The sequence below is a fragment of the Giraffa tippelskirchi genome, chromosome X, assembly GCF_054371585.1.
Source record: "Giraffa tippelskirchi isolate mGirTip1 chromosome X, T2T-mGirTip1v1.2.pri, whole genome shotgun sequence".
NCBI classification, from domain to species: Eukaryota; Metazoa; Chordata; class Mammalia; order Artiodactyla; family Giraffidae; genus Giraffa; species Giraffa tippelskirchi.
The window spans coordinates 34,511,323-34,528,816 of NC_137289.1; the positions used below are offsets into that span (position 1 = coordinate 34,511,323).

At 41.4% G+C, this 17,494-nt stretch overlaps 1 long non-coding RNA gene across 20 annotated transcripts in view; it reads right to left on the reverse strand.

The window, feature by feature from the left end:
• Positions 1-228: 228 nt before the first annotated feature.
• LOC145536036 (uncharacterized) overlaps positions 229-17,494 on the reverse strand; it is a 57,550-nt gene continuing 40,284 nt past the window's right edge. For 10 of the 20 annotated variants that reach the window (XR_014075619.1, XR_014075614.1, XR_014075622.1 and 7 more), the window contains one exon: positions 3,303-4,784. This is a non-coding gene — a long non-coding RNA (uncharacterized LOC145536036). Of the gene's footprint in view, positions 530-3,302; positions 4,818-17,494 lie in introns of those variants that run through there. The other 10 variants (XR_014075607.1, XR_014075624.1, XR_014075623.1 and 7 more) reach the window with 2 other exon arrangements.

Consider the following 17,494-nt stretch of genomic DNA (forward strand, 5'->3'; position numbering starts at 1 on the left):
CTCTAATGGGCAGAACAGTTCTCAGAGTTCTCTGAGAGAGACTGTCTCTCAGGTTATAATCCTCAGGTTGGCTTAAAATTTTCCATGCTGTTCATAGATTGACTATTGAATTTTTTCATCAACAATTCAAATCTCTGAGATACTGGGAAGGAAATTTACATAGGAATTTCAGAACCCAAAAAGGTCAGAGATTTGATGAGAATGGATAGCCCTGGGGAGTTCTGAATCTCTTGGTCTTTTTCATTTTAATTTTTTAGCTGTACTGGGTTTTCATTGCTGCACGTGGGCTTTCTCTAGTTGCTGTAAGGGCTACTCTCTAGTTGTGGTGTGCAGGCTTCTCATTGCGGTGGCTTCTCTTGTTGCAGAACATGGGCTCTAGAGCATGCAGGCTTCACTAGTTGCAGCGCTTGGGCTTAGTTGCCCTGCAGCATGTGGGATCTTCCAGGACCAGAGATCAAACCCATGTCCCCTGCATTGGCAGGCAGATTCTTATCCACTGGACCATCAGGGAAGTCCTGAAGCATTTGTTCTAAGAAAAGGAAATGAAATGGAGTTCTCTTTTCAGTTTGAAAGATGATGAGATGACTTAGGATAACAAGACTCACTTCAAGGTGATGAGCTATCCTATTTGAGCTTCAGCTACAATAAAACTAATGGTTGCAAGGACCAGAATGATATGCTTGTTCATTGTATGACTGGAGAGTTCCAGGGCTATCTATCCTTTGGAGGTAAAACTCATGAGTTCCCTAGCAAAGTGAGATGGTACATCCTGCTTAACTACAGGGGAGCAATTCTGAAGTCGTACACACAAGATATACTTCAGATATCTATGTCAGTCTACTAATTTCCATAATAGTTCAGTTCAACAAGTATTTCTCAAATGTTATTTTTCAGGCACTGTGGCAGTTGCTAGAGATGCAGAGATAATAACTATTTGTAATAGTCAAGCATTACCAAGAGTTTTTCTTTTTTTTTTTTTTAAGCTATGTCAGACCCTGTGCTAGGTGCTTTAGCGATATCATCTCATTTCAATTTTTCCATTGCCCCATGTGAGGTATTCTTATTCTCATTTTACACATAAGGAAAAGGAAGCATAGAAAGGTTGAGTAATTTGCCCAAGGTTAGACAGCTTAGTACAGAGCAGAGGTGGGACTCAACGCCAGGTAGGCTAATTCCAAACTTCATGATCTAACCCTACACCATACTTCAGAGACTATTAAGCTTTAAGGTCCTGATGGCAAAGCCATAGGCACATACACAAAGAAAGAACTTAAAACTACTATGCTAAATGCTGAGATAGAGGTATGCATATGGTGCTATGCAAATACAGAGCATCGCTTATGGATTTCTATACACACAGACTCTGGAGCCAGACAGCCTGGGTTTGAAGTGTGACTTGCCACTCATCAATTATGTGAACTTGGACAAGGTAAACCTTCATCTGCCTCAGTTCCTTATCTAAAAAGAGGGATAATAATAGAACCTAATTCATAGAGTTGTTTTGATGATGAAAAGTGCTTAGAATAGTTCCTAGCATATATAAGTGCTATTTAAATGTTAAATGCATGCGTGCATGCTAAGTCGCTTCAGTTGTGTCCGGCTCTGTGCTTAACTCCATCAGGTTCCAGGGAAGACTTCTTGAAAGGGCTAATTGCCTGAATTGAGTCATAGAGGATGAGTGAGAATTAGCCAGGTGAAGGAAAGTGCAAAGGTGGGCTAGGCAGGTGGGGAGAGCATCATGGGTGGGGCTTCACTACAAATGGCTTGGTAATTCTACACTAGAGTGTAAAGCACAGAAAAGAAAGTGGTAGGGGGGTGTCTGGCAAGGCCTTGCATGTCACTTGAAGGAGTTTGGACTTGATTTCATAGGCAACAGGGAACCATGAAAGGGAAGGGTCTTATGCAGGGGAATAATATGGACAGATGTCTATGGGAGGATGGATTTGTTATATAGCCTGAAATCTACCTTGAAAAAACTCAGCTCAGGGACTTCCCTGGTGATCCAGAGGTTAAGACTGCACTTCCACTGCAGGGGCTGTAGGTTTGATCCCTGGTTGGCCAAATAAGATCTCACATGCCATGCAGCCAAAAAACAAAACAAACAAAAACAAAACAACAACAAAAACCTCAGCACAGACAATGCAAGATATACACACACCTATACGTATACATGAACATATAGATAAACTCTAGGAACAGTTACTGTCTGAAGCACCTCAAAGAGGAACACATTCTAGCAGTGCTTAGTTTGCATCTGAAGGACTCCAATTATGAGTTCATGCTCCAAAAGCAGCTACTGGAAAGCTTCAACCAATCTACCTAAATCTACAGTAGAGGGTTTGCTCATTACATACGGGATGGTAGAAATAAACTTTCACTTGTTAAATAAATAGTGTTCCAGATTTATGGACTGTTGCTTTTGTCTGCCCTTGTATCAAAGGGGCCTAAAACACTGGTACTTTCAGAGTGGCATTCTAGGTCTAGAAATCCATTGAGTCCTGGCTCCTGACACTTGATGGATGAGTCTGCTGCCTGATTTGACCAGAAATTTAGCTAAAATGCTACTGCTGGAGAATTGCTAAATGTGCTTCAAGTGAACCTTTCCTGCATGGGGCTTCCTGGAGCTTATGAGGACAGGTTTCAGGACTATGCCCAACTGCTAATAAATGTATGCTTGGCAGCATTGGGTCAAAGTCCTGTTTTCAGTGGAACATACCACCTGGTATGGAGGCTCTGGGGGATGAAGACTACAACCCACAGATAATTCTAGACATTGGAAACTACTGATATTGACTGAAAAGTACCTGATGGTGCCAGAGGCTAAACTGGCCTAGATCAATTTGCAACAGAATTAAATGAGGGCAAGAATGGAGGCAGGGAGACAAGTTAGGAGGAGGCTGCTGCAAGTGGTTCAATCAATAGATGGTGAGGATCTCAACTAGGGCAGTGACAGTGAGTAAGAAGAAAAGAGAATGGAGTTTAGAAATATTTCAGAGGTAAAATCTGGAAGCCTTGGTGAGCCATTGGATGGTAAGGTCCAGGAACAATTTGTGATAACCTCCAAGTTTCTTTGTTATTATTATTATTGAAGGATAATTGCTTTACAATGTTGTGTTAATTTATGCCTTACAACAAAGTAAATCAGCTACTAGTATACATATATCCTCTCCCTCTTGACTCTCTCTCCCACCCACCCCTCCCCACCCCTCTACAGGTTTCTTGTTTTAGTTATTGGGTAGACATTAGTGACATTCACTAATGAAGGGACAGTATAATAACCAGAGGAAGAGAAAGTCTGGGTGGGGGCAGGAGCAAACATTTTAATTATGCTTTGCATACGCTGAGCTTAACATCCACATGGAGATGTCCAGTAAGCATTTGAATAATATAAGCCTGAAGCTCAAGGGAAAGTGAGGGCTGGAAATATAGAGGGGAAGTCATCAGCACACAAAGCCTAAAGAATACTTCAAGAGTGGATGGATCTTCAGCTACCATAACACAAAATCAGTAAATGATGTTTAAACAATGTTTGATAAGAAAACAGTAGAATGTGGAAAACAACACAGTGCTCCTCAGAAAAGCAAACACTGAATTATCATACGATCCAATAATTCCATTTCTGGATATATATATCCCAAAGAAATGACAGCAGAGGCTCAGACAGATATTATACACTTGAGTTCACAGCAGCACATTCAAAATAGCCAAAGATGGAAATACATCAAATGTCCATCAATGAATGGATAAATAAAATATGATGTTGTATGTGTATAAAATAGAATGTTTCAACCTTTAAAAAGGAATGAAATTCTGATATATATATTACAACATAGTCAACCCTGGAAGACATTTGCTAAGTAAAATAAGTGTGACAACAGAGGACAAATATCGTATGATTCCATTTATATGATGTACCTAGAATAAAATTTATAGTGACACGACCTAGAGGAGTCATTACCAGGGGCTGGGCAGGAAGGGAATGAGAAGTTATCGTTTACTGGATACAGAATTTCAGTTTGAGAGAATGAAAAACTTTTGAGATGGCTCGTGGTGATGACTACCACAACGCAATTGTACTTAATGCCACTGTACACATAAATTAGTTGAAATGGTAAATCTGTGCAATGTATATTTTACCGGAATAAAAATAAAGGAATAGTGGGATAATCATATTCTTTTCAATGACTGAGGTAAACACCATAAGGAATACTTCAAAGAGAGATTGCTTTTGGGAAGCATGAAAGGGGTGGGCATAGGGTCTTCTGCTTATCACTTCGTATAAGCCTTTTGTATAAGCCTTTGGTATGCTTTAAAAAAAAAAACTATATGCATTGAATAAAAACATTTTAAACTGAAAAAAGAGTGGAGGAGATCACTCAGGGTAAGGTTGAGGAAGTGGTAGAAGAGATTGTTGTTGTTGTTCAATCGCTAAGTCATGTCTGATTCTTTGAGACCTCATGTATCCCAGCACGCCAGGCTCCTCTATCCTCCACTATCTCTCGGAGTTTGTCCACATTCGTGCCCATTGAGTCGGTGATGCCATCCAACCATCTCATCCTCCATTGTCCCCTTCTCCTCCTGCCTTCAATTTTTCCCAGCATCGGGGTCTTTCCCAGTGAGTCGGCTCTTCACATCAGGCGGCCAAAGTATTGGCACTTTAGCTTCAGCATCAGTCCTTCCAATGAATATTCAGGGTTGATTTCCTTTAGGATGGACTGATTTCATCTCCCTGCAGTCCAAGGGACTCTCAAGAGTCTTCTCCAGCACCACAAAAGAAGAGGTACCTTAGGACAAAAGTGGCAAGAAACAAAACCCCACTAAAATAAGGTAGTGAAAGAGAGTCATTACAACAATCCAAGGAGTCACGTGGAAATGTAGTGCAGCCAGCACCATAGCCCCTCACGGAGACTCAGAACTCCCCTGGGTACCCTCTCCCATGCTTCCTCTCCTCACTCCTGTCTCCCTCCTATTCCTCTCACCATGCTTCCCCTCTCCGCTCCTCTCTCTGCTCCTCTGCACTCCTCTCTCTCTCTCAGGATCTCTTCCCTGTTTCTCGGGGAGAGTTGCCTTTATTTCTCATGCTGCCTCCTCTGCCCGGAAGTGTCTTCTAGTCACTCATCCACTCACACAATCACAACCGTAGGGTCAGCCTCTGAGTCGGTGTGACCCCTCAGCCGAGTTCCCTGCCGTCTGCTTCCTCCATCTCACTGAATTAGAGAACGGACTCCCACAGGTATGGTGTCCACCTCCCATTAGAGAGCCATCACTAGACCTATTACTGTGTCGGGGGTTTTACCATCCCTTCTTGAGAGATGATGGGTTGGGAAGTACTGAAGTAAAGGAGATGTAAGCTGGGTGTAAACCCAAGATATAACTACTATCTATTAAGATCCTTGAGGGACAGAGGAGTAGAAGAATCCAGAGAAGAAAAGTCAGGGAAAAGAGTTTCAGGCAGACAAATACAGTGTGAAATGCTGCAGAGCAAGATACTATAAAATACTTAAAAGGTGCCCATTGAGTTTGGCACTGGGGTGAATGAAAAGGAAGGACTTAGAACATCAAATACAAACCATTCTTTCAAGAGGCTTGGCTGACAAGGGAATAGCTGAGGGCAGGGAGACATAGGTTGAAAAGATTTTTGTTTGTTTTTATTCAAACAAAACAGAGGTTTTGTTGCGGTTACAAGTACAGCAGGGTATAAGGGAAGAGCAGAGATTTGTAAAGAGATGGACAGGTGACAAGGTGGGTGTTGAACTGAGTTATCTGCTGAGACAGGTAGAACAGCCTAAGAATTGCAGTAACATTTTACAGAAAGCCCAAATGAAACTTTTGGCCAACCCAACAGAAGATAAGCAGGCCAAGGACAGTACCTAGGGGAATGCCAACACAATACAAACGAGGGTCAACTCCAGATCTGATGGTCCAGGGTGAATGTTTAGTTTGGGTCTAGGTTTCCCTACCATCATATGGCTCTGTACCACTCCTTAACACCTAATTGGCTTTGTGCCCCAGGAGTGCCTAATAATAACTTTTACAAGTTATCATTAGAAAGGAACGTATGGAGCAATAAAATCATATATCGCATTCCAGAAAGAGGACAGAGATGGGAATCATGACCCACCTTCCCTCTCTGGGTCTCTGTTTCCCCACGGTGAAAGTGAAGGGCTGGGACTTCCCTGGTGGTCCAGTGGTTAAGACTCTGAGCTACCACTGCAGGGAGTCAATCCCTGGTAGGGGAACTGAGATCCCACATACCGCACAGTGAAAGTGAAAGTCGTGTCCAACTCTTTGCATCCCCATGGACTATACAGTCCATGGAATTGTCCAGGCCAGAATATTGGAGTAGGTAGCCTTTCCCTTCTCCAAGGGATCTTCCCAACCCAGGGATTGAAACCAGGTCTCCTGCATTGCAGGTGGATTCTTTACCAGCTGAGCCACAAGGGAAGCCCAAGAATACTGGAGTGGGTAGCCTATCCCTTCTCCAGGGGATCTTCCCGACCCAGGAATCAAACTGGGGTCTCCTGCATTGCAGGCAGTTTCTTTACCAACTGAGCTATGAAGGAAGCACAGCAAAACAAAAAAGAAAAACACAAACACATGTGAAGGGCTAGTTTCAGTTGTTTCTATGGTTCCTCTGGCTGGAACACTCTTGCTTCTTTGACTTCTGGCTTATCTCTGCTTTTCTTGTAGCTGTATTAATATTCTCCTACATTCATACAAATGGGAGAAGCTGACCACATTCTTTTACAAGCTAATGATAACAGGGAAAAAATTTAACGAACCTGAACAATCACAAAATATGATCAGTAAAAGAAAAGGAGGGTCAAAAGGAAAAAAAAAATGTGATTGGCTTCTTGCTACTAATGTCAGTGCCCAGTTGTGCAACAGTAAGGCTGTGTTCCCTGGAGATCAAATCAATGGCTCAAAAGTGGAAAACAAACCACCTTTTTTCTCTGGTCAAATCAAGATTTTCTACTCCAATGTAAAATAAAATTAAAAATAGGTAAAAATAAAGAATAACTAAAAAAAAAAAAAATCAAGACTTATTCCCTATCCCTGCTAACTTTTGAGGAGACAGTGAATATGTTCCTCTCTCTGTAACATCCCTCACAGTTGTCATAAGCATTAAGAATATTTTAACATACATAAAAGAATAGATGCTTTACTAGTATTCTAACTCACCAACTATTCTCACCAAACTTTCAAAACTTCATGGGGAGGGGGAGATTAGACTAGGGACCTTATGCCCTGTCCACCTTCTCCCATACTGCCTGCTTGCAACAATTTACCAGTGTCAAAGCCTGGGTTCCTCACTCCTATTCTGAAGTTTAAAAATAATTTGAGTGGGATTACAAAGAAAGATCACGCTGCCATTTCTACAAAAAGATGGTACAACTGATTTGTGTGTACCTCAGATCCTTTCAGTTATTTTCCCAGGGTCAAGGATGGGATTATTCAGTCTTGTCTACACCCTCTCAACCCTCTTGTGACCAAATGGCTTTTATTTGTGTCCAGGTGGCCAGGGAGAGAGGTAAAAGTAGTGGTCAAGAAATTCACTTGTTCATTTAGATCAGACCCAGGCCCATGAATCAATCACAGGTGCGTGGACCCACATAGGAAGGTAGTTAAGCCAAATATTTCACCACAAGACCCGTGTCACCTGCTCCACCACCCAGGCCACATGTAGACACAGGCTGACCCAACTTCAGTACTAAACACCACAGGCAAAGGCTCCAGTCTGGAGAATGGGTCAAGTTCTCAGTTTCTGCTTCAATCTGTGAAGCTGAGTCAGTCCCCTGAGCAGGACACAGGGGACAATACACTGCCTTCTGTTCCATGTACCAGGGCAGGTAGAGGCAGGAAGATGGGAATGGCTCAGCTGCCAGCCTTTTCAGCAGATGGTATCACCACCACGAGATAATTAGTGCGCAGTCCCACAGTGGGGCTGGGTATAGAGAATGAACAACTGAAAAGGAAAATCAGATGAACAGAAATGTAGGGGAGGTTGCTGCCCCAGCTGAAAATGTTCATGCCTCAACATGAAAGGCTCCAATTGCATTAGCTCTAAAGACACAGAGCTTTTTCCATTGGCATTCGGGTCTCAAACACTTAACTAGCTTCCTGTTGTTGAGTCGCTAAGTCATGTCTGACTCTTTGAGACTCCATGGACTGTAGCCCGCCAGGCTCCTCTGTCCATGGGATTTCCCAGGCAAGAACACTGGAGTGGGTTGTGATTCCAGTCTCCAGGAGATCTTCCTGACCCAGGGGTCGAACCCGCACCTCCTGCATTGGCAGGCGGATTCTTTACCACTGAGTCACCAGGGAAGCCCAACTAGCTTCCTAGGTCTACTTTATTTCTGCTCTTTCTCAGAAAGCACTGCCTCTGCGATTCTTTCTTTGCAAAGGTTTGAACTATCTTGCAACTCAGTTCTCCTGCTCCCTGGGCTGCCCCTCAGCACACCTACCTGGAACCCCGGGTGCCATGGCCAGAAGCCCTTAGGAAGGAGCCTGCGCTTGCCCCAACACTTCCACCCTCTGTCTGTGTGCTGCTTTGCTTATTTAACCAAGGGCTGCCGTTGAATGTTACCAACCAAGATGATAAACTGCACTTCTGAGTATTCCTTTGTTGTTTTAAACATCCTTTTGATGCACTAAAAGCCACTTATATATGCATAAAATAAGCGGCCGTCTGTTTTATGAACCGTTAGATTGAAAATGTGTCAGCTCAAGTGCAATCTACCAATTTACTGATTGTTGGTCTATGACTAATGAACAGAAATGAGCTGTGTTACTGGCAGATGCGCCAACAGTTACTTCATTAGTTGTACGTGTCTGCGTGGAGCAAGAGGTTGTAGAATGACACTGGTGAAGAAGACCAAGGCCCCAGCTAACCCCAGGCTAAGGGGGCCCTGGCTTCCTAAATGGGTGCGCAAAGGTCATCCTAGTGCCCTCAGTTCGGGGGAAGCCTGACCACCCAAGGCTGACTCCCCTCCCTCACAGGGAATGACTCGGTTTACCCTCCACCTAGAGTCTCTGATACTTGGCCATCGAGTTGCTTTTATTAATACAAGCAGGACTTTCAGAGCGATGTGCCTTTGGAGAGAAGGGGAAAAGACTATAAACACAAAAGAACGGGAAACTGAATAAAAAAGGAAAGCCCTCCTGCAGTCGGAAGGTGGCTTCCTCCTTAGCGCTGGCTAAGTACACTGGATTCACAAACACTCTTACTGAATTGGGTTTCAGAGCTTTGACTTCATGTTGACTTAGTAGGTAGATAAGACAGAAGCAAACACAGCACCTAGCGATCTGACTCCAGAGTGGCCCACCAGGGCATGACCTGGCTGTACTGAGGACACAGGCAATGTTTGTTATTAGCATGTCCCACTGCCTCTTTTGACACATTCCCCCACCCCTTTTCAGCCCACTTCCCTGGGTCCCAATGTCTCCTGCTGTTAAGGCAAGTTCGTGCACCTGACAGTGAGGCTAAACAAACTGAAAAGGTGGAGTTTGGAGTAGGGAAAGGTTTACTGCACGGCCATGCCAAGAGGCGGGTGGCTCCTGCCCTAAAAAGCCTCGAGCTCTCTGAAGGGTTTCTGCAAAGCATTTTAAAAGTCAGATGGGGCAGGGGGTTGAAAGGTCAGTGATCAACTCACACACGATTCTCTGATGGCGAGGGAAGAGGGTAGTGTTACAGGAGTTAACATTATCAGTCCTTAGGCTCTGGGAGGCCTGGGTCTATGTGCTCATGGTCATCAAGTAATTAACATTTTCTATTTGGTGGGGTGTTTTCACACCCGCAAAACAACTCAGGAAGTTTGCATCAAATACTATCATCTAGGTACTTCAGAGAGGAGCTAAAGCAGAGGACATGGGGGAAGAGCTCTCCTGCGAAGGCCTCACAAAGTCCTGCTTGTTATACTGCTGCCACTTGGCCTTGCAGAGTCATCTGACCTCACCTCTAATTTAAGCCGGGGTCCCAGCCCTTAGCACCGAGCTCCACTCCAAATCTGGCCTCTGCCTCAGATCAGAAGGTTTTGTTTCAGCCCCTCAGGGCCCAACTTCATAATGGGATATCCTCCTATGTGACATGTTTGCATTTTTTAAAGAGAGGTCTTCTGGAACTCCTTAGCCTAAATGAGTGATTCTAATGTTAGAAGTTTCTGGTATGACTAATCTTTAGTAAAAGACATTTTGGGTTCCTCGGGAGGGCAGTTCAAGAATTCCTTAAAATGTCACCTTCGGGACTTCCCTGGCAGTCCAGTGGTTGAGACTCCATGATTTCACTGCAGGGGATGTGGGTGCAATCAGGGGGTGTGGGTGTGATCCGTGGGTGGGTGGGTGGGAAATGTTACTTTCTAGACAATTGTACTCATTCTTTTCTGTGAAGCTGGCTCTAGAATCAACAGGAAGGCTCCTAGGAAGGAAGCATATGTTTAGAAGTCCAGTGGCCACTGCTGTCCTGGTAGGTTTCTCAAGTGGTGAGAGAAGTGATTTGAGAACAGTTCAGGCAGTCAGGGGTGCTGCTTGCTGGTTTTAGAACTCTATGATGCTTGTTCAGAAATTATTATCTACTTCTTGCCTCTCTGCTTTTTTTTTATCAGCAGAAACAGATGAAGAACTGGATAAGAAAAACCTTAGTAACTGTCAGTCATTTTACCAAAGATGATTTCATTGCACACAGATTATACTGTTGCTACACTATTACAAAGCCTCAGAACCTAAAAGCTTAAGGAAGGTCAATGTTTTTAAGTTGGCCAATTTAGTAATTTAGATATTAAATCATAAAACCAAAGCAAACTTCCAAGTGATCTCTTTTGCAGACAAAAAATTTGTGAGGACTTTTTTTTTTTAAAAAGCCAATGTTGACAAAATTAAATTTGAGTCACTAAAGAAAAAAAAACTAATATTAAGGGGAAATGTACTTTCCCCATTGTTTGTTTAGTCCTCTGTGAAATTAAGTTTCTCTTTGATCAAAGCAAGTGATAAGTTCAAGATGCTCCAGGTCTGAAGAACAAGCAGGAAAAGAGCTTTTAGGAATATATCATAAAAACCCTCTAAGCTCCTCTTAAGGAAGATGTTGAATCTAAAGGTGGTGCATCTGTTTGGAGGCCTTGGCCGAGCAATGGAATGGGGTTTGCAGCCAATCGTCCACAGACTCTCATTCCCCCTCAGAGTTTCTCTATGGTCTGAGCCTTCTGGTTGCCCAGGGTTAGGGGTGACAGCTGTTCACCATACAGACTTAACAGGCCCATTCAGATCTCAGACATTGACTGTATGAAGAACAATCAGGCTGGTGATTCCTGTTTTGGAAGGGCTAAGGTGTGGAGAGGTTAGAGATACCCTATTTTGATTTTCTAATGTGGTTCTCTGAGATGAAGATTTATATAGAAAATGTTTGTAATTTCATGAAAGTGATTTTCAATTAAATTTGGTTATTGAGAATTTTCAGAAGGTGAACAATACCTCTTTGGATTATTACAGGCTCCCAAAGGGGCTGCATCTCCAAGTTGGGGGAGTCACTGTTCTTTATAACTATCTACTCTGTAGTCAGATGGCCAACTAGTTTCATGCCCGCAAATGAGCCAGATTCTATAGTTTAGCTTCTGGCAAAATGTTCAATGCCCCGATTGTTTTTCTTTTTTTAAAAATTGAACTTTGTATTTTGAGATCATTGTAGAGTCACATGCAATTGTAAGAAATAATGCAGTGATATACCATGTATACTTTACCCAGTTTCCCAAAGTGGGAACATTTTATAAAACTGTAGTACAGTACTACGACCACAGCACCAATACTGCCCATGAACCACTGATCTTGCCTGGATATCCCCAGCTTTACCTGTAATCATTTGTTTGTATATATCTGTGGATTGAGTTGTTTGCAATTCTATCACATGTGTAGGTTCATGAATCCACCAATAAGATCAGAACTGTACTATCACAAGGATCCTTCCAACTGCTCCCTATGCATTCATACTTCCCTTCTATTTGCCCCATTTTCTAACCCCTGTGGCACCCACTAACTGTCCCCCATCGCTATACATTTTGTCATTTCAATAGTATTATATAAACAACCATACAGTATGTAACTTTTTAAGACTGGTATTTTTCTCACTCAGGAGGATTCCTGGGAGATTCATCCAAGTTATTACATGAATGGATACCCTATTTCTTTTTATTGCTGAGTAGTATTCCATGGCATGTATGTCTTACAGTTTATTTAAACATTAATATGTTGAAGAATACATGTATGAGTGATCCAGTTTCTCTGCATCCTCTCCAGCATTTGGTGTCAATATTTTTTATGCTGTTCTGATAGGTGTGTCCATCTAGTCAGGCTATGGTTTTTCCAGTAGTCCCGTATGGATGTGAGAGTTGGACTATAAAGAAAGCTGAGCACTGAAGAATTGATGCTTTTGAATTGTGGTGTTGGAGAAGACTCTTGAGAGTCCCTTGGACTGCAAGGAGATCAAACCAGTCCGTACTAAAGGAAATCAATCCTGAATATTCACTGGAAGGACTAATGCTGAAGCTGAAACTCCAATACTTTGGCCACCTGATGAGAAGAACTGATTCATTGGAAAAGACCCTGATGCTGGGAAAGATTGAAGATGGGAGGAGAAGGGGACGACAGAGGATGAGATGGTTGGATGGCATCACCAACCCAATGGACATGAGTTTGAGCAAGCTTTGGGAGTTGGTGATGGACAGGGAAGCCTGGCGTGCTGCAGTCCATGGGATTGCAAAGAGTCGGACACGACTGAGTAACTGAACTGAACTGATAGGTGTGTAGTAATATCTCACTAAGGTTTTGATTTGCACTTTCCTGATGACTAATGATGTTGAATATCTTTTCATGTGTTATGTGCCATCTGTACATCCTCTTTAGTGAAAAGTTTGTTTATATCTTCTGCCCATTTTCTAACAGGATTGTTTGAGTTTTGAGAGTTCTTTATATATTCTGGATAAAAATCCTTTTCAGATATGTACTTTTGCAAATAATTTCTCTAGTTTGTAGCTCATATTAATAAGATCTTTCATACAACAAAACTTTGTCATTTTGATGAAATACAATTAATAGTTTTTCCTTTTATGGATCATGCTTGTGGTATCAAGTCTAAGAACACTTTGTTGAGCCCTAGACCATGAAGATTTTCTCCTGTGGCTTTTGTTCTACAAGTTTTATAGTGTTACACTTTAAGTCTATGATCCATGTTGAATTAATCTTTATATACAGTGTGATGTTTAGGTCAAAATTCACTTATTTTGCCCATGGATGTCAACTGCTCCTGCACTATTTATTTAAAAGGCTATCCTTCCTCCACTGAACTGATTTTGCAACTTTCAAAAATCAATTGAACAAATTTGTGTGGGTGTGTTTCTGGGTTCTCTATTCTGTTCCATTTATCTGTGTGTTTACCTTCCACTTTTATCATATTGGCTTAATTACTGTAGCTATATAGTAAGCCTTTACATTGGTTTATTCTTTATAAAAGTTTGTTCTTTATAAAAATCATTTTTAGCTACTTTAGGTCCTTTGCTATTTCATATAATTTGGTGGGGGAGGGGGGGTGTTGCACAGAGTGGTTTGTGGGATCTCAGTACCCTGGTCAGGTACTGAACCCAGGTCACAGCAGTAAAAGCACAGAATCCTAACCACTAGGCAATCAGGGAATTTCTTCCATTTAAATTTTATAATAAGCCTATCTCTATATACAAAAATCCTTGCTGGGGTTTTGATAGAGATTTCATTAACCTATAAATCAATTTGGGGAGAACCGACATCTTTAGTATATTGAATCTTCCAGTCCATGAACACAGTCAATCTCAAGTTCTTTCATCAGTGTTTTGTAATTTTCAGCATACAAATCCTGTACCTGCTTTGTTAAGTTTATACCTAAATATTGACATTTCATTTTCTTTGGAGCAATTGTAAATGGTGTTATTTTAGATTTCCAGTTACTATATAGAAATGCAATTGATTTTTGTGTTGATTTTATATCATATGGCCTTGCTGAGTTCAATTATTAGTTCTAGAAGGTTTTTTTTTTAAATATTTCTTGTGATTTGTTGTGCAGATGGTCAAATTTTCTGCATAGATAGTTTTCCTTGATTCTTTCTAATCTGTATTTTTTTAATTTCTTTTTCTTGTCTTGTTATATTGTCCAGAACTTCCAGCACAATGTTGAATAGAAGTAATAAGAGCAGACATGCTTCCCTCATTCCAGTCTTAAGAGGGAAAGCATTCAGTCTTTCACCATTAAGTATAATGTTAGCTGTTATGTTTAGATGTTCTTTATGAAGTTAAGGAAGTTCCCCTCTGCTCCTAGTATACTGAGGGTTTTTATCATGAATAAGTGTTGAATTTTATCAAATGTGTTTTTCTTTGCTAGTTGATATGGGCATATGGATGGGGCTTCCCTGGGGCTTCCCTGGTGGCTCAGGAGGTAAAGAATCTGCCTGCAATGCAGGAGACCTGGGTTCGATCCCTGGTTCAGGAAGATGCGCTGTAGAAGGGAAGGGCAACCCACTCCAGTATTCTTGCCTGGAGAATACCATGACAGAGGAGCCTGGTGGGCTACAGTTCATGGGGTTGCAAAGAGTCAGATATATATGGTAGCCTATGTTGACTGATTTTTTTTTCAAGTTTTTATATGTTGATTTTTAAAATATTGAACCAGATTTGCATACCTTAATAAATCTCACTTGGTCATGGTGTATAATCCTTTTATACATTGTTGGTTTCATTTTGCTAATGTTTTGTTGAAGATTTTTCTAAGTTCATGAGATATTTGTCTATAGCTTTCTCCCTTTTCTGCACTGTCTTTGATTTTGGTATGCTTCTGGGACTCTGATATGGATCTTTTGTAATTTCCCACAGGTTTCAGAAGCTCCATTTCTTTTCTAGTCTATTTTTTTTTCTGTGTTGCTCAGATTGAGTAAATTCTGTTGGTGTATCCTCAAGTTCACTGATTCTATCCTCTGTCATCTCCACTATGCTATTGAGCCTAACCAGCAAGTTTTTAATTTCTACTAATGTATCCTTCAGTTCTATAATTGCTGTTTCTTTTTTATAACTTGTTGTTTCTTTGCTCTGACTTCCTTTTTTTTTTTTCCTTTCATTTTTTGGAAGAGACATGGCAAATGCTTACTGAAGCATTTTTGTGGTGCTACATTAAAACCCTTGTCAGATAGTTCTCAGTGTGGTGCTGGCACAAAAACAGAAATATAGACCAATGGAACAAAATAGAAAGCCCGGAAATAAACCTATGCACCTATGGGTACCTTATTTTTGACAAAAGAGGCAAGAATATACAATGGGGCAAAGACAGCCTCTTCAATAAATGGTCCTCAGAAAACTGGACAGCTACATGTAAAAGAATGAAATTAGAACATGTCCTAACACAATACACAAAGATAAACTCAAAATGAATTAGAAACCTAAATGTAAGACCAGAAACTATAAAACTTTTAGAGGAAAACAGGCAGAACACTCGATGACATAAACCAAAGCAAGATCCTCTATGACCCACCTCCTAGAGTAATGGAAATAAAAACAAAAGTAAACAAGTGGAACCTGATTAAACTTAAAAGCTTTTGCACAGCAAAGGAAACTATAAGCAAGGTGAAAAGACAGCCTTCAGAATTGGAGAAAATAACAGCTAATGAAACAACTGACAAAGGATTAATTTCCAAAATATACAAGCAGCTCGTACAACTCAATTCCAGAAAAACAAACAACCCAATCAAAAAGTGGGAAAAAGACCTAAACAGACATTTCTCCAAAGAAGACATACAGATGGCTAACAAACACATGAAAAGATGCTTTACATCACTCATTATTAGAGCAATGCAAATCAAAACTACAATGAGATATCACCTCACACCAGTCAAAATGGCCATCATCAAAAAGTCTACAAACAATAAATACTGGAGAGGGTGTGGAGAAAAGGGAACGCTCTTGCACTGTTGGTGGGAGTGTAAATTGATACAGCCACTATGGAAGACGGTATGGAGATTTCTTAAAAAACTAGGAATAAAACCACTATACAACCCAGCAATCCCACTCCTAGGCATATACCCTGAGGAAACCAAAATTGAAAAAGACACATGTATCCCATTGTTCATTGCAGCACTATTTACAATAGCTAGAAAATGGAAGCAACCTAGATGTCCATTGACAGATGAATGGATAAAGAAGTTGTGGTACATATACACGATGGAATATCACTCAGCCATATAAAGGAACGCATTTGAGTAAGTTCTAATGAGGTGGATGAAGCTAGAACCTATTATAGAGAGTGAAGTGAGTCAGAAAGAGAAAGATATATATTGTATTCTAATGCACATATACGGAATCTAGAAAAATGGCACTGAAGAATTTATTTACAGGGCAGCAATGGAGAAAGAGACATAGAGAATAGACTTACGGACATGGGGAGAGGGGAGGGGAGGGTGAGATTATGGAAAGAGTAACATGGAAATTACATTACCATACGTAAAATAGATAGCCAACGGGAATTTGCTGTATGGCTCAGGAAACTCAAATAGGGGCTCTGTATCAACCTAGAGGGATGGGATGGGGAGGGAGATGGGAGGGAGGTTCAAAAGGGAGGGGATATGTGTATACCTATGGCTGATTCATGTTGAGGTTTGACAGAAAACAACAAAATTCTGTAAAGCAATTATCATTCAATAAAAAATAAAAAAATAATCCTCGTCAGCTAATTCTAGCATCTGATTCATCTTGGTAATGATGTCAGTTGATTGTCTTTTGTCACTCTAGTTGTGATTCTCTAGTTCTTGGTATGATGGGTGATTTTTCATTGTATTCTGGACATTTGGCTACTATGTTAGGAGACAATTTAAATCTTTTATTTTAGTGGATAATGTTTAGCTTTAGCACACAATTCCTAGCCTACTTTTGTAGGCTGTGGTTTCAATGGCAATTTACTATTCAGAGCCTATGTGGTGCAATTTTGTTCAGCTTGGTTAACATGGTGCTGATGGGGCCTTCACTGGTCCCTGTTGGTGCTGCCTGAGGGAGCAAAAGGTGCTTCACCAGGCTGGGCTTCCTCATGTCTCTAGGTGGAGGAGGTGAGTCTCTAGTCTCTAAAAGCATCACATCTTACCTGACTTTGCTTATTCTGGTGGCAACTCCCCCACCCCTTGCCAGTGCTGTATGCCATCCTGGTGTATCTTTTGGGGAGAGGGGAATCCTTAAGATCATAAGGACAAAAGGCTTCCTGAGCCAGACTGCTTGTTGCAATAGGATTTCCCCTTGATGGTGCCCTGTTTGCACAGTATCTTTTGGTGAGCTATGGGAGTCTCTGGCCTGGTGGGAAAGGAAGGCACTTCTCCTGACTGCTTATTGTCAGTGGGGCTCCCTGCTACATTTCCTTCCTGGAGTTGCCGTGCTCACTTGGTATTATCAGCAGGACTCCCATTCAATCCAGAGGAGCCTACCTGAGCAACCATCTGTTGCTATGTTGGGA